The 25,081-nt window shown below is 42.2% G+C and overlaps 1 pseudogene; it reads right to left on the reverse strand.

The window, feature by feature from the left end:
• Positions 1-12,987: 12,987 nt before the first annotated feature.
• The window catches only part of LOC135363092 (alpha-mannosidase 2-like), a 46,515-nt pseudogene continuing 34,421 nt past the window's right edge, over positions 12,988-25,081 (reverse strand).

Genomic DNA, 25,081 nt, shown 5'->3' on the forward strand with positions numbered 1-25,081 from the left:
TGCACTTGTCCTTTTTTTTTTTAAGATTTTATTTATTTATTTGACAGAGAGAGGCACAGTCAGAGAGGGAACACAAGCAGGGGCCATGGGAGAGGGAGAAGCAGGCCTCCCACTGAGCAGGGAGCCCTACACGGGGCTCAGTCCCAGAACCCTGGGATCATGACCCAAGCTGAAGGCAGACACCCAACGACTGAGCCACCCAGGCACCCCAGACATGCACTTGTCTTATTCAGTGTTCTGTTCCCAGCTCCGACTACAGTGTCTGGCCCATACTTGAATAAATAGCTTCAAAAGTGTTGAATAAATTTGTTTTCTTTTTCTTTTAACTTTATTGATGGTGTCTTTGGCCATACAATTTTTTAACTTTTATAATTAAATTCATTTATTTTTTTGCTCTCAAGTTCATACCATGCATAGAAAGGCTTTTACTCTCCAACGATTTAAGATATTTTCCTGCATTTCTTCTATTATATTTATAGTCTTAATTTTTGCAATAAATCTTTCATCTGCAAATTATTTTTATGTGTGTTTGAGGTAGATATGCAATTTTATTTTTCTCCAAATAAACACCCTACTATTTATTGAATGATCTACCTCTTTACCACCAATGTGAAAGCAATCTTTATCATGTTCTATGTAGGACACATGTATATATTTTATATGTATGTTTTGTTATGTGAAAGGAAAAAAATCTCTATTTTTCTTCTTTAAAGCTTTTTTTCTTTCTTTTTTTTTTTCCTGGTCTCATGCAAGGATATCTCTAGGTAAATATAGTGTCAATTTGCCAAGTCTCTGTTAAGCGCAGTTATTCCCTAAAGAGAAAGCCACTGAGCAGGGTGTTGGATCAGGAAAAATAATCTTCCAATCTGGCTTCCTTCACTAGCTCTCCAACGTTGAGATGCACAGCTTTGAAAGATCCATAATCATACCTGTCTGACCTGCTTCACAGAGTTACTGTGAGACGAGAGGGTGCAAATTGGTCTGTGTATTAAAAGTGCTCTAAAAATTAGATGTTCCTGAGAAGTGAGAATTATTTGTATTCTCTATTATTGACAAGTGTCCAGCGATTTCATCTTGAAAAGACTTTACTCGAACGGACTGAAACTAGATGAGTAACATTCTGTGGTAAATGGTGGCAAATCAGTGAAAACATCTTCCTGTTTTTAGTCCAACTTGTATTCTGAACTGCCAGTGGGGAAGTCATCCTACAAAATGAATCAAAGACTGAAGGCCTCTTGTCTAGTTTTGTGCCTTTGTCCTCTTGGTCCAGGACCATGTCTGTCACAAGTCAACATAATCCCGCAGCCCTTCATTCTCGGGCAGGGTCCCGGGGAGACCCGAGAAGCCCCCGCGCGCTTCTCCAGAGGGCAGTGGGATGGCTTGGGTAAATGTGTTTTGAGAACTCTTTATTAGTTTCCTGAGGCTGTGGTAAAAATTACCACAAACCGGGTGACTTCAAACAACAGAAATTTATTCTTTCACAGTTCCGGATGCCAGAAAAGTCTGAAATCTAGGTGTCAGCAGGGCTGCACTCCCTCTGGAGGATCCAGGGGAGAACCCTTCCTTGGCTCCACCAGCTTCTGGTAGCAGTTGGCATTTTTTGACTTGCAGCTGCGTCATTCCAGTCTCAGCCTCTGACGTCACCTTGCCTCTTCTTCATTGTGTTTTCTATTCTGGCTCTTATTAAGGGTACTTGTCATTAGATTTAGGGCCCACCCGGATAATCCAGGATGATCTCATCTCCAGGTCTTTAATTGAATTATATCTGCAAAGGCCCCTTTCCCAAATAAGGTAACATGTTCAGGTTCCTGGGATAAGGACACAGATCTTTCTGGGAGCCACCATTCAACCCACCTCAAATGCCTTGTATCATAAGAGGAGGTAAACGCAAAGCAAGCTCAGAACATGCAGTACTTTATCAGCTTGAGACCCAACAGGCCACAGCTGATATTAGCCAAGTGGAAGTTCATTTTCGAATGATGCACATGAAGTTCTGACATTTTGCTGTTCCTAAAATATTCATATAGCTTCTCTCAGACTCAAACTTGACTGAGGTTGAATTCAAAGACTTACATTTAATTATCTCCTTCTGGCTCCCACTCCAAATCTTCAAACCCTGAATAGAAAAGAGTCAAGACAGGATCACCAAACTAGCACGTTTCTTATTTCAAACTACCATGTCGCCTCATGGAACAAGATAAAAGATCTCAACACCAGCCTTCCCATCAAATCCCTTTGCAAAAGGCAACAGCTTGGGAGCTTCTCACAAGGGCAGCCTGTATTTTCCTAAGCAGACCTTGCCCTCAATCTTTCAGAGCAAAGCTACAGCACGACTGAATTTAACCACAGAAGGCCAAAGATTAAGATTTCTTGAGATCTAAAGTGATCTCTTGTGTTAGTCCTTCAATGGAAGAATCTCCTGTCCCAGGGGCACCTGCACTCATCTGAAGCCATGCTGTGTAGGAGTTTTCAGTGCTCATTCATAGGGCAAAGCTCAATGGTTTTCACATAGTCCTTTCGGGATTTTTCATATTGCTCTTCAACTTTAGTCATCTACCCCTCCAGAGAAAGCTTCAGGCTTAGGTTGTTTCAGGAAAAGCAAACACTGGTGCTCACAAAAAGAAAACAAAACAAAAATACATTTTTTGCATCAAACAGATAATTCTATTTCCATTCCCAAACGTCTAGCTACCCAAAGGTGCCATAACCAAAACATGGAGAAATAGGACTTCAAAAGGTGACTTGGCAAGGGCTGTGAGCGTTGCCATGGAGAACCAGTAAAAATGCATTTTGTTTCATCTGCTAAAATAGCTTTTTGCAAACCAGAAAGAAGTGTTTAGGACACCTTCTAATTTGGAAACTTGGCAGTGTGGCTTTAATTAGTAGATCAGAAAAAAGATTTCTTAGGAGGTGGAGTGACTTTTCCAAGGTCCCATGGCCACTTTTTACAGGCTCCCAGTCTAGTGCTCTTTCCACTACTGATACATTTTCCATTCTCCCTCTTTTTTAAAAAAAATATTTTACTTATTTATTTATTTGAGAGAGAGAGAGAGCATGCACACAAGTGGGGCGAGGGAGAAGGCGAGAGAATCTTGAGCAGACTCCACACTGATTGCGGAGCCCAACGTGGGGCTTGATCCCACGACCCTGAGATCATGACCTGAGTCAAAACCAAGAGTCTCTCACTCAACCGACTGAGCCACCCAGGCACCCCATCCATTCTCTTGTAACTAAAATACTCCCTGGAGTGACAGCTCTAGGGATTCTACACCAAGTGGACTCTATGCTTTCTCTAAAGGACCATTAGTAAATATTTTCAGCTTTGGGGGCCATATGGTCTCTGTTACAACTGTTCAACTCTGTCTGTGTAGCCGTACAGCAGCCATGGAAAATATGTAAACAAACGGCATCACTATGTTCCAATAATACTTTAATTACAAAAACAGGCAGTGGGCTAGCTTTGGCCTGTGGACTGTAGTTCTCAGGCCCCTATATAGACTAAGGTTGGAGTCCAGTTTCATTAACCCTCACTTTCCTGTTCTGTAAAAAGGGTATAATAATCAGTATAGCTGTATAGGTTGGTTGTAAGGCTTCAATGATGTGAGTAGGTCATCTGTTTATAGCACCTGGCACATAACACTCAATAAATGTTGGCAATTATTATTAGTATTATTATTATTTAAAGACTTTATTTATCTATTTGAGAGAGAGAGAGAGAGCTTGAGTGGGGGGATTGGGGGGCAGAGGGAGAGGGAGAAGCAGACTCCCTGCTGAGTAGGGAGTCCAACATGGGGCTCAATCCCAGAACCCCAAGATCATGACCTGAGATGAAGACACTTAACCAACTGAGCCACCCAGGTGCCCCTTTCAATTTTTTTTAATTTCACTACAGTTAACATACTGTTATATTAATTTCAGGTATACAGTATAGTAACTCAACAATTGTATACATTACTCAGTGCTCATCATGATAAGTATACTCAATCTCTTTCACCTATTTCACCCATTCACCCCTATTATTATTTTTTATTATTATTTTACCACTAGTTTACTTTTTACCATACCTTCCAAAAAAGGAAGAGAAACAAAGGAATCAACATTTAGTGATCTTTCTTTTTCCCTTGACCCAGACAAACCAAAACGTGCCCACTGCCATGAGCCCCCCACTGCTTCATGGACATTATTGGGTAGCTGATCATCACAATCACACAGATGGTAACATCACACTCTGAGCTCCCAGGGCTCCGTATGCCTCAGATAGACAGTGTGTCTTCTATTTGGAACCCTGGTAAGTTCTGAGCTCCAACAGCCTCCTGGCTCCCTGACACCAGGTGCTCAAATAGGTAGTTTCTTTTAAAATATTGAACAGCTTTCACTTTCACTGTTTATTTCTAGAGATTTTAATGAAGCCAGGTGCATAGTTTCAAAGACCAGTCGTTTTTGCTGGTGCCACCCTGCCCCTTCTGTTCCCTTCTCATTCGAGATTTTGTACTTCACAGAGCTCCATCTTTCCAGTGCTTGTGAAAGCTACAGGAACTGGGGCTTCAGCTTTGTTGAAACCTTACTCATCTCTCCTCATGCAAATAGGGTGGGATTCAGGATAAGGTGGGCTATCTTTCACCTGCTGTAGTTTTTACTGAATTATAAAACTTCATCATTATTACATTTCAATGACACAGGCCCCAGAGATTGCATTATGACAAGGTTCTACTAAACTTTAAAATACTAAACCCTTTTAAAGCTGAAAGTATTTAATAATGTGTCTCATTAATTCTTTAACCTCTTATCTAGGTGACAAATATTCCTGAATTTATGGTTGACAAATTAAACCCTAGAGACAGTCCTGAAGTAGATTGACTGTAAACTAATGAAATACCCTGTAAAATTGTTCTGTCCAAGCTTGGATTCGACACTGGAAGTCTTCACCGTATCATTGCCACGGAGCTCTGAAGTCAACACGTTCATATATAAGAAATATCCATTTCATAATTGCCTTAATGCACCAGCGCATGGCTCCAATAAAAGTATCACAAAATCAGGGCGCCTGGGTGGCTCAGTTGGTTAAGCGACTGCCTTCAACTCAGGTCATGATCCCAGGGTCCTGGGATCGAGTCCCGCATCGGGCTCCCTGCTCTGCGGGGAGCCTGCTTCTCCCTCTCCCACTCCCCCTGCTTGTGTTCCCTCTCTTGCTCTGTCTCTCTCTGTCAAATAAATAAATAAAATCTTAAAAAAAAAAGTATCACAAAATCAGAGATACAGGTGTCCTTTTCTTCACAATTTTGGCAACTATGTGACATTGCATTAAAGTTTCCTGAAAATGACACACGTGTTTCTTTCCTTTCACTTTCTTCAATGTGCCAACAGATCAACCTTCATGGGCACACTACCACATATCCGTCCTCTTCGGTGGGGTCCAAAGCTTAGATACACATTACAGAGGGTCTTTAAATTCAGCAAAGACACTTCCAGTCTAACTTCCAGTGATTTCCCTTCATGAAACTTCCGTCAGATTTGAGATAACTACTTTTGGTGCCGTTCGTGCCTTGCCACCTCCTCTCCCACACCTGGTAGGTGATATGCGTCCATCCTTCCGGGCTCAGCTCAGAGCCTCCCACCTCCCTGCTGTCCCTCTGCATCACTCGGGGCAGAAGCCAACTCTCCTTCCCCTGTATCCAAATATCCATCACCCGTGCAGTCAGCGCTGAGGTGACTCCCTTGCTCTCTGATCGTATGGCTTCTTGACTCCATACAGGATTTCTTCTCTCCTTTACTAGACCACAGGGTAAGATTATTAAAATCCTTTTCCCTCGGAGCCTAGCACAGGTACCCTGCCCAAATGACAACTTCAGTTAATGTTTATTGAAAGCTCAGTGCAAAATCTAAAACAGATTACTTTCAGGCTCTATTAAGGGGAGCCCCATAAATTAAATGGGATTAATTTGTAGTTTTTACCTAAGAAAATAGATTTTAACTTCAAAGTAATCTTATTAACTGCACTTAAAAAATCCATTTAGGAAGACAAATGAATGAGTCAAATTTTTTCCTTGAAAACTCACTTCCATACAGGCAGCCCAGAATGATTTCAGTCCTGTGTGTGGCAAGGAAATCTGTCTCAAGAAAAGCAAGTGCTCTGATCTTTCGCTCCAGAGGGGAGTTTTGGACCAAAACAAAGACCTTGCTGAAACTTCAGATCATGCTTTGAAAGCCAACCAACGAAGGCTACCTTTGGTTTAGTGAAGAGTTTTATACATCCAGACCCTAGAGACACATCCTGCTTGGTAGCAACGCTACTCAGATTTGGGACCAGAAAATGAGCCCCAAGGCTAAGCCTGTGAATAAAAAAATTGGGAAGCTATATGGAGCATGGGAACCAAGAACACTAGGCTCCATCCAAAGCCCTTAAAATATGCCCTTTTAAACAGCACTCTTCCAATTTCCCTCCTTTGCCTGTTCGGAGATTCAGAAATTCACTTATAATCTTTCAATGATAGACATTTATTGGGAAAAAAATATTAAAATATTTAAAGCGTTAGCTGGCGTACTTCAAAGGAGCTAGTCCCATTGACTCGTTGTTCCCACCCCAACCCCTTGGTCCTTTTCTCCTCTGCCTTCCAGATTTTGTTTGACATTTGGAAGGTTCATCTCGGTACACAGGAGCCAGCCCCAATCCCACACTTGAAGTGAATCTGACTCTGTGCCAAAGGAACTTTGCAATCTTTGGGCAAGTTGCTAGTACACACATCCTTAACTCACTTATCATTTTTTAAAAATTCTTCTTCCTTACATTTGAAAAAAATTCCTTCACGATATAATTAATTAAACACAATTTTATTAAACATATTGAGCAAAATATGCAAGGTGGTGGGAGCAGCAGGGACAATGTAAGAGGATGTGTTCTGAGGAACCTACTACGACCGAGTCTTAGTTGTGCAAGTACACACGCCCCCGTCCAGGAAAGTACCTAACGGAGAAAGCACAGCACTGGGGCAGTGGTGAGAACCACCAGTTTAAGTGTTTTTAGCTCTTTCTAACAAAACACTAAGCTCAAATGGCTTAAACATTTAGCAAGGTGGCATTATTTCACATAACGAGAAGGTTGGAGTTGGTTCATTCAGCTGCTCAATATCATCAGGGACCCAGGCTCTACTCATTTTTGACTTGGTCGTCTAGTTGACTTTTGTCCTCAGGCTTGCCACCGCAAGGTTGCAAAAGTGGCTGCGGCAGCCCAAGCATCAACACTTACACCAATACTACCTTTAAACATTGCGCTCTGAGGGTAAGATGCTCCCTCCTTCTGAAGAGGAAGGAGGCCTCCCCCAGGAGTCCCCAACTGACTTCCCATTGGCCAAAATTGTGTCACATGCCAATTCCTAAATTCATCATCCAGCCTGGAGAAGAAAATTCTCATGACTAATTTAGATCAAGAACAATTCACATCCTGAAGCTCCTGGGTATCTGATTATGAATAAAATCAGGGTTTATTAGCATGGAAGGCAGAGGGGCAATGACTGGTCATTAAGCAACGACAGTATCTTCCATAAGGAGGTCACATACTTCAGGGAGATTAGGAATGCAGTTTGAAACCTCTATACTTTAATTTCTGGTAATGGGAACTTCCTGAAGGCTTTTGAGCAGGAAAATAACATGAGCAGATTAAGATGTAAGGGATTTGGAAAAATGGTAATTCTGAAAATTATAATTCTTGTTTCACAACATTTACTGGTGGTACACATATTTTCATTCATTTATTGAACAAATATCTTCCGAACGCCTGCTGTTCCAAGTGTGAGGATGCAGTGCTGAATAAATGCTGGGGTTCTTGCCTTCAGGAGAGCTTATATTCTGGTGGGGAAGGCAAACTACATCATTTCAAATTTGACTCTGTTTAAGCAGAAAGGAAGCAGTGTAATAAAAATACTCAGTGAGGGAGTGGAGGTGGGACTGGTTTAAATTGGCTGGTCAAGGAAGATTCTTGAGAAGATGATGCTTGAATTAAACCAGAATAATAAGGTGCCTGCCAGGGGAGGATTTGAGAGCAAGTTTGAAGCAGAAGGAACAAGTACAAAGCCCCCAAGAGGGATAATCTTGGCATGTTAGAGACCCATAAGGATCCTAGACAACAGTCAGAAGGGGGCGTGGTGGGAGATAAAGCTGATTTGGGTCGGGAAAGGATTTCTTAAACACCCTCGCCCCCTTCTCAGAGTTGAGATGAAGGAGAAGGACACGGACCAAGCCAGGCACGGCTTCTGGCCATGGTGAAAGGTTGTATGTTATTCCAGGTGTAACGGGAAACACACAGTTTTCAAGAGGGAAGATATTTTTCAAATTTTACTTTCTTTTATTTTCTGGCTTCTGTGTGAAAAAAAAGAGACATAAGGGGCAGGAGCCCTCTTACAACTCTTTTGTAAGGCAGAGTCCCAGGTGCACGAAGGTGACTTGGAATTGGGTGGCAGTGGGACAAGTAGACAGGTATTATGGGATGCTTCCTAGAGACTGTGAGGTATAGGAGTTACGGTCAAGAGCTACTTGGAAAAGTTCGGTAAGAGCAGAGAGAAATTACTCCCTGGGAATGTTCTAGGCCAGTGCTTTAGTGTGCATGTGAATCCTCTAGGGATCTTTGTAAAGTGCAGATTGTGACTCGGGAGGTCTGAGGTGGGGCCTGGGATTCTGCTTGTCTAACCAGTTTCCAGGTGATGTCACAGCTTCTGGTCTGAGAACCACACTCAGTAGCAGGATTCTAGCACAAGTGACCTTAACTTACATATTTAGTTGTATTTCCTACTACTGTCCTGTGCATACCATGTACAGACCGGTACTGAAACAGTGGCTACATGTTGCTAAATTTAATTAAGCTAAAATAAGACATTCAGTTCCTTAGTTGCACTACTACATCTCAAATGCTCAAAGCCACAGGTGGCTAGTGGCTGCTCTATGGGACAGCCCATGGATGACGAACTTGCCCTTATTAAAGAAAGTTTTACTGGGTGGCGCTGCTCCAGGCAGAGGAAACTATCTCTAGTTCTCTACGCCTCCTGTTACCATCTTTCCTTATTCTGTCTTTTCCAAGGAACGCACGTGTTGTCTCTGTTCGAATCAAATGCATCTTTTAAGAACTGTCTCAAATCTGTGTCTTCTACGGAGCTTCCTGGAACTGAAACTGGGTGAGCTGCTTCCTTCCGATCTGCGTATTTGGTTTTTCTCCGCGATGTGTTTCTACTGTATTTTGTCCACCTCGTATTCAAGGTCCCCAGCCCTTTTCTCTGGTTGTAGAACCCCACATTCTATGGGTGTGCACGTTGCGGGGGGGAGGACTATTTCTCGCTCACGCGATTCCGTGGGATTCATGCGAGCCGAACGCCGCCCTCACCACGGTCATTAGCACATGAGCCAGAGGAAGCGACGTCAGTGCCAGGACATTGGCTGAATAATTGAAGGCGCTCTCTCAGCGGGGCACCCAGGAGACGAAGACAGATCCTGGACGACGTCATCTCGTGCTTGGCTCTGCCTGTCTCTGGAGCTCCTTCGACCCTCAACCGTTCCTTACCGGGAACAATCGATCTCCTCGTTCCGCTTCAGCCAGGGGGCCACGGTCATTAGCACATGAGCCAGAGGAAGCCAGTGACGTCAGTGCCAGGACATTGGCTGAATAATTAAGGGCGCTCTCTCAGCGGGGCACCCAGGAGATGAAGACAGATCCTGGACGACGTCGTCTCGTGCTTGGCTCTGCCTGTCTCTGGAGCTCCTTCGACCCTGGACCGTTCCTTACCGGGAACAATCCATCTCCTCGTTCCGCTTCAGCCGGGGCCTTGCTGACGCTCGGCCACCCCCCGTCCAGCCGCCCGTTCAGCCGGCCAGTCGCGCTCGCGCTCCCTTGGTTGCCGCTCACAGGTTCGCGGGAGTCTGCGAGCAGATACCTACCGAAACTACGTGTTTCTTTACAAGTCTTGATAGCCAAATTATTTTGACGTGTTGATAATCAAATGTGATGGAGCCAAACACGATTTTCCTTATATGCTAATGAGATGCTTATGGAGAGTTCTCTCCCAAGTTTTTAGCTTGGCACATGCATACTACAAATTGACTAGCCTCTGTACTACATCACCCAAAACAAGCCCAAACTCCCCAGTTAGCACGTTCTCACTTGCCCGGCTAACCCACAGGATCCTCCGGCGTATTTGTCCTTCAGCCGCCCCACCTCCCGGCTTTGAAGGACGTCTCTGAAAGCCACCGCCCTGGGCGCTGGGTGGGGCCGGCGGGGTGCCTCCAGATCCCACTCGCCCTCCTGATCAGCTCACGGGAAACTTCTTGGCTTCCTGTGTCGTCTTCCTCTCACTACTGTCCTGTAATATACGGAATCTGACCAGACCCTGCTCCTCCAATTGGCTCAGAAGGCCCCACAGCTACCACTGTCCAGAAGGTTCCCACACCCCAAACTCAAAGGTGGCCACAAACCCAGACGAACTCATCACCACCCCCGCCTGCCACTTGCTCTCTAAAACTGTATTTCCCAACCAGCACTGGGCAGAAGGTGGAGTGATTCATTCTTGAAGGAACAAAGAACAGACCCGCACTCTTCCACCCTACCCCTCAAAATGTACTAATTCTTGTTGTTTACAAAATAAGACTTAAGCAGCACTCTGGAGGACTACGTACATGGTAAGATTTATCTTTTATTAGAGATCTTATATTACATATTCCCAAAAAGATATAAAACCTTCCAAGAGAAAAATATCAAAACCTATTTGATTCCAAGATAAGCAACATAATCAAAATGAAAGCAAAGATTTTCTTCCAAAGGAATGTGAAAACATTTCGACACAAGTACAACAAAGACATGGGAAGGTAATTAAAATGTTTCACAACACATTTTATAGCATTTTATTTTAATCAGTATTTGAAGAAAACAAGAATGCCGAGTTCTCAAACACTGCAGGTAAAAGCTCAAATTACCCAAAAAAAAAAAAAAAAAAATCACAGGAATGACCTACTCGCTCAACTGAACATCTGCGGTAACAAATGTAATTAAACCCAAGCAAACAAATATGCCACCGAGATCACAACTGAAATGTATGGTTTTTAGGTGTGCCAGAGACACTAAATTAATCAGTTCGTGACCACAACCCAAAGCAAAAGCATCCTCTCCTCATTTCCCTGATGATTTATTCTAAAAATAAAAAGCAGAAATTTGCTGGTTTAAAGAGAATTTCTGCTTTACCTGTGAACGGTGGCAACACACACTAAGACCCCGACTGACATGGGACAGATCCATCTCAAACAACCAGAAGTGGCAAAACCACTGTTATTGCATCAGGATTTTTTATTTCAACTGATCAGAATTTCCACAATGATTAAGCACACCCACTTAACCACAGAACACAGTGAACTCCCAAAGGAAGGTTTTACATTTAAGATGCAATGAAAATACTGATCTTATTCCTGGGATTTGCTTCTGGCAATCTTAACATCTGTAGATGTCCACAAAAAGGAAGTGTTTTGTTTTTTTTTTTCTTTTAGTTGTTTATCCCCCAAAATGAGGAAGGAAACTTACAGTACATGTTTATTGCATGAAATTACTCCCTTATAATATCTTCATCAACACCAGTATTGTTTCCTTAATTATTAAAGGCGAAAAAAATTTATGAACTTAACATAACTTAGCAATAATTGTAGGAGCTGCATCTTGGTAAAAAAAAAAAAAAGGATGATCATCAGACTACCTGGTGAAACAGAAATTAGGTTTCAACTTCTCTATAAAGATGCTGGAATGGCAGGAGGTAAAAGGAAGTTTAAAGTCAGAGAATACTAAATTTATTAGGTAACACAAAGAGAATTTTCAAAAGTGTACATACTCAGTGAATCCTTTCTATCCTAAAACTGAATATTCTAAATGTTTCTAATGTTGCTTCAGTGTTAATGTCATGTTAATCATGATCCCAAATAAATTTTATCAAAAGTACTGTAATGGCACATAGGCTTGGAACTTCGCTTTGAGGTTAGCACGTACAAAAGTTTGGAATTCACTCAACACACATGTTCTTTAATAAAAGAAATCAGGATGAGCTACCTATAAGTGGATTTCAAAACAGGGTCCCTTTTAAAGCATTCTTTCATAGAGTTACCTCCTGTGAAATGGAAACAGTGTATGGATTTTGCATGTCACAAAATCCTTGCTTCAAGCTGCCATCTTCTTGGCAGCAGCGGATTTTAATGAACAGTACTTTTTCTTCCTTGTTTTGTTTTCTGACATCTCAGTACATTCAAATAGTCAAAATGTTTAGAATAACATCACCACAAATTTAATGAAACAGATCAGAATGTGGCCAGCATTGTCAGGCAAAACCGATAACACTTTACGTGTCATAGAAAGTACCCACCTCCTCCCCACCCCCGCCCTCTCCCCCTTTCTCAGTCATATGGACACCAAAATATTTAACAAGACTTATAAAAAAATAAGGCACATTTATTTTGATATGGTTATTTTTAAAATAGAAAACCCCTCTCCGAACATCTGTATTCAAATGAGCTGTGTAAAAAGACACCTTGTGGTACCTAAAAGAGGTTATGGTACCTATGGGATTGCTTTTTCTACCTTAGTGACAATGGAATAAATTGCACCTATCCCACATTGTCAAGTAATGGAAATATGCCTCTTTTTCTACTATTGAATGATTCAAAATCTGCTATTTCTGGAAATACAAAGAGTGAGAAGGGAGGGGTCAAGTGGTACATTAGAAAAAGGTGTGAAGATCAATGATGTACAGATATCATAAGGGTTGATGGATTGCACTTTTCCACATATTTCAATACACACAATTTTTCGAATGCGTATGAACAATTGCAACCATTTTGGCCATTAGCTATTACCCTTCAGCTTTTTATTCCATTTTGGTAAAAATGGGTATTTTTGTAAAACTAATGAAGGATCAGCAACATGAATACTTATAACAATCTCTTCACAACTCCCGACACAGATATAGTTAGTTAGCATTTAACCTGAGATACAATCTGTGGAGAGGTTGTTTTAGACATTTCTTCCTTCATTGTTGCATCGATTCATACTGATGGTGGTGATTCATGGATGGAACTTAAAGAAAAACTGGCTATAGCATGGCTTTTTTTTTTTTCTTTCTGTACTAGTAAAAAAAAAAATAATAATAATAATAATTATAATAACAATCACAGAATTCATGTCCTCACAGTAGCCAGAAGCTAAAATAATGTGCTTCCTTATTGCACGTCAAACCAAGAAGTGTATAAAAGACAATGCTTCCCAATCCAAATTTGAAAGCCAGGTTCATCTCAACTGGATTCGGAATGTGCTGATTTCCATGGGACTCAAGTTGATCTCACTTATATTTCGGGCGTCTGGAGGTGAATGCATCAAGGATAATGATGAAGGTATGAGACTTGCGACAGTAAACATGCTAAAAAGCTTCTGTACCAAAATCTAGAAAATAAATGATAAAAAAAATTGCACAGTTAGGTCAACTTTGAAGAAAGATTAGTAACACATCTATATATTTATTCAGTGGAAAATAGTAGGAGAGTAAAACAGTGTATTTGAAGTTTCCTTTTAATGATAAAAAGAGGAAGAGGAAGGAGATTAGATACAGCTATGCATGCCTGGACACACAGACCACCCTGGGAGGGACACCTAGGAGAAGTGTAACCAGGAGAGGACAGCTCACTCTACATTCTTCTTCTGAATTTCTTGAGAACTTATCACGTGCAGGGGCCACTTTTTCAATAAAAGAAAACACATCTATGAGCCAGCAAGCTTTAAAAACATCCGTATCCTCTTACACCCAACATTTACACCTAACAGTTGTCGTTCTTCTTGTTCCCAAAGAGCTGAGAGAAAGGACACAGGCTCCTCATGTCAGTGAGTCCCATTTTCAGGGTTGGGGGGTTGCTGAGAAAGTACTACCCTCATCCCATGTCTCTCTGGACCATATAATCCCCTTAAAACTTGACGCCTTAATGTCTATATACAAATGCTTACAACCAAGTACACTCACATCATCAGTAATAAGGTGAAGCGTAAATATCATGAAAAACAAACCCAAAACCATCAGTGCTTTCTTCGCACCAATTCCACGGAGGGCATGATACGAGAAATGAAGAAGCTTATCTGCCTAAGTGGATTTTGACCCCCTACCATATTGTCTTTTCTCTCCTTTTCAGACCCTATGCACATTCTAGTTGGTAGGGTTGGAAATGAATCTCTTAAGTCTGATCTACAGGTTATCTGTGAGGTTTTGGAGAAGAGCTGGGTCAGCTGAGCTGCCCCGTGGGGCAGACCTGCCTGTGTGCCATCCAGCTGTCTTCTCTGAGCACAACCTGCTCAGAGCCAGAGGCAGAAGGCTGGAGGTTCATTTCCTTCCAAGGAGAGCCTGAGGGAACTATCAGAAAGACCAGCTCAAAGGAGACAGAAAAACTGGGCAGCCGGCAGGTCAGCCTGAAGACCTGTTTGGCTGGCACAGCGAGGACTCCTATGCAAATCTGTCTTGATCAGGAGATCTAGACCCTCATTTCCCCTGGGACAACAACTGACTGGAGCTAAGTAAGGTTGCTTCGGGGCCGTGGTGAAACTCCCCGACTGGCCAGTGTCACCACTTCCCTACCCCACCCCACCCCACCTTTAGTTATTATAAAACCTGCTTTTGCCCCTCTGAGACTTCATGGACCTAGATCCTACATGAGCATGTGTGAGAGAGGAGGGAATATTGGGGGATGGGGGGTGGGGAGAGGATGTTTTGTCAGCTGGCAACGGAAGGCCTAGGAATGGAGGAGAATGTTGCCCCTACACGTGCCCATGTTCCAGACGTGCATTTTGATGCTGACAAGGAGAAGAGATCGAAGGTTGAGAAAGTGCTTTCTTAAGATGGAGAGACTTGAGCTAAATTACAGCAGCTGAGGGGAATGAGTCCACGAAGAGGCAATGAAACATTATCTTATTGTCAGAATGATTAGCAGAAAGCAAGGATTTCAAAGCACATGAAATCAACAAGCAAAAACCACTTTTCAGCTCACCTTTCCCTGGGTTGTGGAACAAAGCAGCCCCGTGTCTCTGCTCGAGAAGCGGCAGTCAAACCCCTTCCTGTGGAGGATCAAGGCTGCCTCATCGGAATGCTTGCCATCCACCTGCAGATGAGCATAGAGTGACAAGACGCCACAGCGACATTAAGGCAAATAGCGACACTACTGTATACTCCACTGTTTTAAAGTCAGCGTCCCCAAACCAAAAATGCTCACTTTATTTAGCAGTGAAGCCAGGAAAATTCATTTCCCCTCCAGTCCCACGTTCACTGTCACACCTGCTACATCCCCTCTACCTCCCCCACAAGGAGGCAGGTGACAATATGTTTTAAGTCACCTCATGCCCTGGTTTCTGGCACAGTCCCCAAGGACCTGCGTGTCCTTTTGTCTACATGCCACATACTGTTTTATCAAAGTTTCTTCAAATAAAGCATTTACATTTTTTTAATTTAAATTCAATTACTTAACATATAGTGTATTACTGGTTTCATGTCTAGGTAGAGGTCAGTGATTCATCACTCTTATATAATACCCAGTGCTCATTACATCACGTGCCCTCCTAAATGTCTATCACCCAGTTACCCCATTCCTGTAACCCCTCCCCTCCAGCAACCCTCAGTTTGTTCCCTATGATTAAGAGTCTCTTATGGTTTGTCTCCCTCTCTGGTTTTGTCTTGTTTTACTTTTTCCTCCCTTCCCCTATGATCCTGTTTTGTTTCTTAAATTCCACATACGAGTGAGATTATATATGATAATTGTCTTTCTCTGACTGACTTATTTCGCTTAGCATAAGACCCTCTAGTTCCACCCACGTCGTTGCAAAGGGGCAAATAAAGCATTTAATTTTTATTTATTTGGTTTTTAACATACACGCCAGCTGAATAAAGTGTACCTGAATTTAGTCCTTATCTGGTCATTGAATGATGTATCATCCATCTCAAAACTGAAACACACTTCTTTATTGAATGCTAATTTTTGCTAATTGCATTAACATTTTTAATCTTTAATACACTGGTTCATTATTTTTATATAAAAGACATTTAAATTGAGTTAGTTATGCTTATCACTTGCTAGGCCAACCACATTTATTAGCTTGATGTATCATTTAAATTCACATTACAGAAGCTATTCTTCTTGTGCAAAGAGAAAAATACTAAACATGACAAGTAAGCTACAGGGATCAATATATACTTTCTTGCAGTAAAATTTCTTGCATCCATTTAAATAAAGATGCCAGGAGTGCTCTGAATATTTTAAGTTACAATTCTCTTAATAAATTTTATGTTTCCTCAAGGGGGGAGACGCTTCTGATAATAAGCAAAATAAATTAAGAATCCTTGGACGAATTAAGAAAGGGACAGCTATTCAAAGGAGTTCAGTGTGCTCAGCACTGACCTGTGATGAAAATGATCCCTTTTTCTCCTCTGTGGCCACAGATACGAATATGTCCAAGTTCTTAATCATCTTCACTGGGGGATATGATTTTTAAATGTGCCACAGAGACATCTTTTCTGAGGAGGAGCTGTCAGCATTCTCACCACTGATTTGACTTTAATGTGCCTCAACAATTTAAAGCTGGCCTCACCTCGGATTCTTGGCTGGAATAACCTGCTTTATGATATTTCACACTGGTATTCTGCAGTGGTACTGCTAAGATTTTGTTTGAAGGGAGAGGAAAAAGTCATTTAAGGAATTCTGAGTCATCACAGGACCAACATGATAAACATAGCAAGTTTAAATCATATGACAATGTTTTCTAATAAAATTTCAAGGTGGGGCGCCTGGGTGGCTCAGTCGGTTAAGCGACTGCCTTTGGCTCAGGTCATGATCCTGGAGTCCCGGGATCGAGTCCCGCATCGGGCTCCCTGCTCGGCAGGGGGTCTGCTTCTCCCTCTGACCCTCCCCCCTCTCATGTGCTCTCTCTCATTCTCTCTCTCTCAAATAAATAAAATCATGGGGCACCTGGGTGGCTCAGTTGGTTAAGCGACTGCCTTCGGCTCAGGTCATGATCCTGGAGTCCCTGGATCGAGTCCCACATCGGGCTCCCTGCTCAGCGGGGGGTCTGCTTCCCCCTCTGCCCTCTTCCCTCTCGTGCTCTCTGTCTCTCATTCTCTCTGTCTCAAATAAATAAAATCTTAAAAAAAAATAAAAAAATAAAAAAATAAAATTTCAAGGTGTTTCACACAGTCCCAAAAGAGCATGAAAAGAGCACAGTAAAAAAAAAAAAAAAAAATCCTTCATTTATGACATACATAAGGTCTCCAGAAGGACAAGGACAAGTCTCTCGTGTGCTAAGTGTATAGGCTTGGAATAGTTACTGATCACCTAAGCATCAGTTTCTTTGCCTATAAAATGGACCTAATGCAGGTTTCCCCTCTTCATGGAGTCATGGCGTCTAGTAAGACGTTGAAAATACGAGGTATGGTGGCTTAGCTTATAGGACAGAATGTGTTGGTGTAGAAGCTACAGAAAATGGATCAGAACCTGGGCTGGGAGTCAGGCAGCTCGACATCTAGATCCTAGCTCTGCAATTTCCTAGATGCTTTTAGCAAAACCTGGTTTCTCCTGTAGCATAAAATGGAGATGAAATTCAATTGTGTAACAGAGACTCAGCCCAGTGTCTGCAGCAGAGGAAGCCCTTGGTACATTTTAGCCATTATTCTTTCTGTCATTGTAATCTATCAGATAAGTACTGGTGATTATTTTCCCAATAGCTCACTTAATTTTTTATTCACAAATTTTCTTTAGTGACATTATAACTCTGTAGCTGAGGAATCAGAGACCCTCCAAACTGTATGTCAACAATTATGCATCAAAATCATAACATAACAAAATCATGACTAAGTCCCAATTCAGATTCACTATTTACATGGTCTATTGATGAGGCTCTTTTAAAAGCACTTATCATTATAACCTGAAGCATTTAGCCATTTTAACTCACTAAACCATCCTTACAAAACCACCAGACAGCCGGCTTTGTGAAAATTCCTGCAACACATCTGCTCTTGAAATAATGAATGTGTGAGGCCTTTACCAGACTGGAGGTGATAATAAAAAAAAAAGCAAAAGGAAGCATCTTTGGAATTTTGCCATTAGTTTTACAAGAGATTTAAACAATACAAAAGTAGAAATTGAAGTCATAAAGAGTAATTTTCACTGATGGAAAAATGTTACACTTTCTCTAAAAACCAAAACTGCATCACTTTCGTAAGGACCAGAACACCAACTGAAATAGCAATCATCCTGTCCAAGTTTTTAAAAATTAAATATTCATGAAAGTATCAGTTTTCAAGCAAAAATACCTGAGGCAAAGCAGCAGTTTTTCAGTTTCAAAGTCTGTCTCGTCATTTTATTTCCAAGAAAACTGTTTTTCAAAGTAGGGAAACTGTGAATTTAACTTGAATATGCATGCAAGAAAACAGATACTTTCGCAAAAAAGATGCTGTTCACTCGAGGAGAGTAAACAGACTCTGAAAGACCTGTTTTTATATTCATTAATGTATGAGTACTATCCGGACCTCAGAAAAAAAAGGGGGGAGGGAGGAGGGAAGAAAATTGACCAAGTTTGAAATTGCACCAAGCACTATGCTAGGTGAACTTCAAATCAAGTGTCTCTGTTTACAGCTCAGATCACATTTGAGACTGAATCCCCTCGGGAAGGCCTGGGTGTTCCGAAGTCACTTGGAGAATCCACCGCAGAACTTACTTCCAGGGGATAAAGCAACCTGTGGCTCTGAGGCTAAGCAGGGCCCGGGAGGTTTCTCTGGCAACGGGGTGGGGTGGGGGGGACGGAAGATGGTGCGGCTGGCAGAACGACGCCATCAAGGCTAGAAGCAGCTGGACTGGGGGCAAAACACACGAACCAGTCCTGTGTCTGCAGATACGTCATTTAACCTCTCAGAACTCAGAAAACTCGGGAGACTCGTGAAGCGCCCCTCTGAGGATCAAGTCCCAACCACAATGACAGTAACAGTAATCGCAGCTAACACTTTTTGAGCACTTGCCGTGTGTGGGACCCTGTACAGAATACTTCTCACGGAAGAACTCAATTCATCTCATAACAGCCTTTGAAACAGTGGAGTTGGTATACAAGTTTGTATTATTATATTTAAGTGCACATGAACATCGCAATCATGAAGCATGCCTTCTCATAGTCAACTAGCAATGATCACTGACCGACCCTACATTAGTCCTTCATGACCTTTCCCACAGATGGTGGATCCTTCTGAGGGTGTCCCATCATAACTGAGTGGTCAAGAGAAAAACAGGCAGAGTATTCCCTAACATTTTCAGCACTCTCACTCCCCTTTGTTTCCATACAAGAGGAGTAGAAGGTTCTGGGCGGGGATCTGGAGTCAACATGCTGGGGTGCGCCTCTCAGCACACCATTTACTGGCTGCATGACCTGGGAAAGCTACCTACCATCTTTAGGTCAGCTAGTTTCCTCTTCTGTAACAGGGGGGCACAATATTGCCTACCTTCACAGTACTGCTGGGAGAGCTAAATAAGGCTCTCTTTACAAAGAAAACACTCAGCATAATGCCCGGCACACAATTTTAGGTATCTTATTAACTTTTCAAAAAATATATACGGAATACAAGTCAAGGTGACATCGAGATTTACTTTGGGAATAAAATTCAACCTCCAATTTATAAAAAAAAAGTGCCTATATTTTATTTCATTTTTAGCAACAATCACCACTGCTCATGACTGAACTCTCACTGTTGACAACCTTCATTCGTCACGCACTCAGTGCTTAGTACGTGCCAGATACTGTTCTAAGTGCTCTACAAACATTAACTCATTTGATCCCTAGGACACCTCTGAGGTGTGTCCTGTTATCATGGCCACGTTGCGAATGAGGCAAATGGGAGAATGAGGGGCTGTGTGCTAAGCAAACTGGCCGGTAAGCACAGGTGATGTGCTCAAACAAAGGCAGCGGGACTCCAAAGTGCTCTACCAGCTTCGCCCCCCTGCCTTCGCGCTAGCTATGGACTGGCGCTCAAGGACACCCGCTAGGAGGGGAAAGAGAAAGATCACTTTTAATGTAACAGAAGAAAAGCCTATAACCCGAAGGAGCTCACTCTCTGATCTGAGCTTAGAAAAAGGGAGTATTTAATCCAAGGTTCCAGCAGCCTAAAACCACGACTTATCAGAACATACATTAGTTGAGAAAGGAAGGCATGGACACTGTCATTTCCACCCACCCGCCCCATTTTAAACGGGATTTAAAGCCATTCTGAAAATCATATATGCACACGGCAGTGTCTCATAAGCAGAGCAGCAGGCAAGTGTCCCTCCATCGACATGGGTGAGAACCCAGAGGAGAGAGCTGTGGCCGTCCCGTCTCACACCAAAAGAAATCTGACTTGCTCATTAATAAGGTGAGCTTCACAGATAAGCACACTCCTGGAAACTGTAGTCAACGTTATGTGTGCACCCTTTTTTTCTGTGGAAGAGAGAAGCCATAACTTCGACTAGATTCCCTAAGAGAAATGTGTCTCTATCCTCCTCAAAGAATGTCTAAGGTCCATACAAATTAAGGCATGGCTAAACAGCTGGTGGAGAAATTTCTCCAACCTGCCCAGATTCCATGAAAATGCCGACTGACATCCATCTTTCCCTGTATTCTGGCAACTGGAAAGGTGGGAAAACTGCACACTGCATTTTAAGTCCTGAGACAGGATGTAACCAGTAGGAATTCATTTTCCAGGGCATTCATTAAAATGTCCAATAACAGTTATCCTGTTTCGATCAACAAGATAAGATGACAGAAAGAACAGAGAAGGTGAAGGGCTGTATAACGAGGAAATTTTCTCCACAATTTTCACCTTTCCAGAAGCCAGGGAGATTAATAAAGCACCGATCAATTCTTCTAAGAAAGGCAAAATGAAGTAAAAACCTTAAACTGCCTCTTATAAGAAAAGGGGGTGTGTAAACAAGTGGAGAGAGAAAATCTTATTCAGTAAGTGGTGATGTTGAAATGATAATATTTAACTATTTGCAAGAAATGGTTAAGCAGAAATCAGAATAAAATGTCAGAGATAGAGCTAAATGTAATACACAGAGAGAGAAGTAGATACAGATATAAAGATACATATCTATAAATGAATTAAATAAAAATACATCTGAACATAAAAGAGGTGGAAATAATCTGGGGGAAAGAAAAAGGTTGAACAACGTATCATTGTGCAAAACATCAAGGCAGCATGGCTCCATGAAGCCTTTAATTAAATGGCTTAATCAAATTCCTTCTGGTCCCTGGAATGTCTGCATTCCAGGCTGAAGCTATCTCTCCAGCCTACAGAACCCCGACCGATGATCCATGCCCCTGTGAGATTCTCCCAGCATCCTCTCTACCAAGACTCCCTTCCCCCCAATCAATACCCTTTCCTGAGGATGGCATGGTTTTCCAGTTCCCGACCACTTCACTGGTGCTCCTGTTCCCCAGCTTTCAAGCCTTTACAGAATCTTCTTTTTAATATCTCAAGCTTCTGACAGTACAAGAAAAGGAGATGGTAAAGAGAAGAGAGGGGGGCCGAGCCTCCAGGAGGAGAAGGCTGACAGTTCACTGCTAGACGGGACTTCACTGGCACACTCGGTGGTGCTGCGAGGCAGGGTTTAAGAGATGCCTGCTCCCATCGTCCTCTGACTGCAACTAGATGACATGCAATCAGTTTTTTCCAAAAACATATAAAATAAGAGCAACATATGCTTATATAAAACCATAAACTCATCTACCAATACAGAATAATTCCTGAAAAACTGGACTCTGAGGAACAGATTTAGTAACTCTTAAGAAGTCAAACGCCACCCTCTGAGGCCCTGTACAGCACCCAGATTCAGAAAACCTGCATGTGGGCCCTAATTCTGCTATGTACCACTGTGTAATTTTATCTTAGTCATTTAATTTCTAACTTTTACTTTCCCAATTTAGTCAATGGAGATAACAGTAATTTCTAGAATCATGAGAGTTTTTGAAAATTACTGATTCCTAAGTTGCCCCACCCCAGACCTAGGGAATCAGAATCTCAGAGATGGGGAAATTTGTAAGTCTTCTCTATTTCAAAATCTCCCTGGTGTGATCTGGACACATAGGACTCTGAGGACTGGGAGCTGGAAATGCTGCAGCACCTTTGTGGGTTAGCAACACCTCCAACCCTACCTTGCCTCTCTCACTGTTGCTCGAGTCCATAACCCCTTTCTCCCTGAGGAGTCAGGCTGCCCATGTGACGTTTAGAACTTGAAGAACCATCAGACGGTGACCCGGGAGCTGGGCAAGCAGGGGCCTCCTCCATCCCGCTGCCGACGAGGAGGTGCGGCAGAAACAAAGACATGCCTCCATCGTGTGAAGGTTGTTCTCAGACATGTTTCTTGTGGGAGGTGGTAGTTAGGAAAATGCTTACTTACATACAGGCCAGTGGAGACCCTGGTCTGGCTTGGAAGCTAAGAGCTATGTTCACACTACTTCAATGGGAAAAATGCTTTGCAACCTCCAGAGGAACAATTCATTATTATATGTTTGGAGCTGCCAGCACACAGAAATAGGGATACAATCCAAAATGCTGAGGTCTGGTTTCTGGATTTCTTCCAAGTGATTTTTGTCTTCTTTTAGTGTAACCATGAAATTACACTTGACACCTTTTTAAGTACCGAGCTTTCTTTGATTCAATACCTACGTCAGCTTCTTTCAATGATTATTTTCCTATTATCAGAGGTTAAGGGACAGAATGCAATTCTTTAAAGAAGTGATTTTGAATGGACAAATCAATCCCCTTGGATTACTGGTGAGCTTTTAACCAACTGTTAGAAATATGTGCTAAGAGTCAAAGACTAACACAGGAACTGGCACTGATTGATAGGATAAAGTAAAACAGCCCCCAATAATACCGACTTCTGATCATGCGCCAGTGTGCTAGTTATGGTTACACATAATATTTCAGCCTTTATTCTTCCTGGTCAAATTGTTAAATTGCTTTCTATTTCCTCTGCTAAAACCCTAGTTTGCACCTGAGCCGGCAAGTACCATAAGCACCATCAGGACAACGTATGTTTATAAAGCACTTCTGTTTCCAAAGGGCTCTCACAAGCATTAGTTTATGTGTTGCTCACAACAGACCCGCAGCAGGCAGATCTGATATCAGCCCCATTTTATAACGGGCAGCTGAGTCGGCACTCGGCCAGCCATCAGGGAGTGGAGGTGGGCCACCTGTTGAAGGGTGTGAGGAACAAGGGGAAGCCAAGCGGACATAGTGAGTGGAGACCAGACCACACGGAGCCGAATTCTTCAGAGTGTGAACCAACTGAATAGCAACATTCATTGACTCCAGACAACTGGATCTGCTTCCAGAAAACAATCATGGGAAAGAGTCATCTAGAAACGAGGCTAAGGAACAGTGGCCGCCATGTGCCCCAGAAGCCTTCAGATCCTTAGGTTGCTAATGTCCTCTACCATCATGCCCAGAGGTGGCAACCTGAGGCTCAGAGTCTTTAGTACCACCCCCCCATCCCCTCATTCCCTTTGGCTTATGAATTAATGAGAGGAAAAGCTCAGGGAGGCTATCCATCGCTGGTGTGTTCTTTCCATGAGTCAAAAAGTTGACCCACAAAAGACTAGCAGAATCCTAGAAACAGAGCTCATGAGATTCGCTCAATCAGCAAATTGTTGCTGAGCCCCTTCTATGTGCAACCATTCTTCTAGGCAACAGGATGCAGCAAGGAATCAAAGAAAAGACCAGCTCACATGGAGCTTCTATTCTCACCACGGCACCCACGTTTAGGCCTTTCTACTTGCTTGTAACTCTTCCTGGACCACTCTACCCCCAGAAATCTGCATGAGTCACTTACTCTCTAACCTCCTTCAGATTTTTACTCCATTAACACCCTTTCTGCAAGGTCCTCTTCCAACCACACTATGCAAACTCGCATCATCTTCCAGAACCATCCTTACCTATTTTCCCTAACACTTATCACCATCTAACACATTATATGTTTCTCTTATTTTTTCTTATTTTTCTCCTCCCACCAGAATCCATGCTTCAGAAACGCAGGGGTGATTGTCTGGTTTGCTCATGACAGTATCCCTAGTGCCTTTAGCTATAACTGGCACGTAGTAGGCATGAAATAAATCCTGGTTCGTTCGCATGATCAAACAAGGCTTTTGACACATGCAGATATACGCAGGCCTCCTGTGTTCACCTGTATTCATTATCATAAGCCTCATGGATATTCCTACATAGGCCTAAGTTCCTTCTCTTGGTCATACAGTTTTAAAAGCCCTATATGTCCAAATTTGCAGGCATTTATCCTTACTTTACTTGGTTTGCTTTAGTTCTTTGTGCTTAAACGAAACATTTTTCTCTTCTTATGTGGTCTTCAAACATGAGCATTCTCTTCTTTTCATACTCAGACCATTTATTACATTCCCTGCAGAATCCCTAAGCACTTAAGACTATTTGTAGCTACACATATGTCAATTCACAATATCACAAAACAGCTCTACAAAAGATAAAAATGATGTCAAATGTCTAATTTTTATTCTTTTCAAATGCAATCTCTGACTTTAAAAGTAGGCATACATGTAAACAAAAGCAGTCTAACTGAATTAAAATTCCAAATCTAATAAAACCTTCCCCTCTCTTCCTCTAGTATATCTTTGGATGTCTCTAAATAGTTGGGTTTCTCAATGCAAACATCTGAGTTGCAGTGATTTTCAAGAGAAAGATATGAATGTACAAGGCCTCTGATACAGAAATAATTAAATGCTATGCTTCTTAATTCTCTAACTCCTCAAGAAACACTGGCTAACAAGGAGAAATGAATGGAAAATGCCAGAAGAGCTGATCTTATGGCCTGTTCTCCCACCTACTATAATGTGACCCCAGGGCCAGTTTTTGCTTTCTTATCTGTACAAAGATAATATACCCTGACCTTCTCACCACAAAGAACTTTTCCGGGAATAACATAAATTAGTAGTGGGATATGCTCTAAACTACACAGCAACAGTCAAATGAAAGGTAGAATGATTTTGCCTAAAGGCCAA

Source organism: Mirounga angustirostris, unplaced genomic scaffold, assembly GCF_029215605.1.
Source record: "Mirounga angustirostris isolate CCGP_5_RB_7025 unplaced genomic scaffold, mMirAng1.0.hap1 SCAF_18, whole genome shotgun sequence".
Classification (NCBI taxonomy): Eukaryota; Metazoa; Chordata; class Mammalia; order Carnivora; family Phocidae; genus Mirounga; species Mirounga angustirostris.